The sequence below is a fragment of the Pan paniscus genome, chromosome 17 (assembly GCF_029289425.2).
Source record: "Pan paniscus chromosome 17, NHGRI_mPanPan1-v2.0_pri, whole genome shotgun sequence".
Taxonomy (NCBI): Eukaryota; Metazoa; Chordata; class Mammalia; order Primates; family Hominidae; genus Pan; species Pan paniscus.
In genome coordinates this window covers 84,432,215-84,433,189 of record NC_073266.2, presented here as the reverse complement: position 1 = coordinate 84,433,189, position 975 = coordinate 84,432,215, and positions in this window count along the sequence as shown.

The following is a 975-nucleotide window of genomic DNA, read 5'->3' as shown; positions in this document are numbered from 1 at the left end:
CAATTGAAATTTTAGATTAGTTCTGGTAGCTCAGTGCAAGCTCATTAGGCAAAGGTTTGGTTTAAGAAATATATTTTACTAACTTCGTTATGAAAGTTGAACATTCATATCAATTAATTCACACTTTCTCTGCAACTCCAATGCCATATATATACCCTAACCATTAAAAAGACTCTAGTCTCTCTGCCTCAATGCTGATTGTAAGAGAAGGCCTCTGATACGGGTCAGCGCATGTATTTATGAATTGAGATTTCTGGAGGAAGAAAAAAATTAATTGAAATCCTTCTTATGTTTTATTTTCATCCTCTCTGATTGAGTCATCCAGGTATTTCTAATTCAATGGACTATTCAAACTTCATTGAAGTTTTTCATTTTGTGGCCGCTGTTTCAAGTATGTGGAAAGCCCAGCAGGACCAGAAGAAAAGCCGTGGATGGGAAAATTTAAGCTCCTTTCTGTGTCATTGATTTCTTCTTTCATGTTTTACTGTGGGATCGAGAAAATTCAGAGGGCCAATCCCAAGGGTTGAGCCTAAGAGCCATGAGCAGCTAGGAGCAACAGGAGTTTTCCTGGATTATTCATTTATGGTCCTAAGCGGTTTTGAGGTAGGAGACTGCATAAGCCTTTAGGGTAAATGTGTAAATATTCTTGGATTTCTGTTTGTGGAATGATCTAATGCAATGATCTCTGCCTATTGTAAATTGAGGACGTATGGCCCAGTGCAATGCAGGGAATGATAAGAAGGAAAATAATTATTAGTCCTTGTAAAAAATAAAATGAGTCAAAGACCTATACTCCTACATCCAGACTACAAAAAATGTGTTCCAAGTTCAGCTGGTTGTTTTATAAAGATCTCAGTATAATTTTCTGTTAGTCTACTCATAGACGCTTCTACCTAGATAGTGCTATTTATAAAGTGCAGCAAGAAGTATGAGCTGTAATACACATATCTCTTACTCTGGTCAAGGGAAAGCACG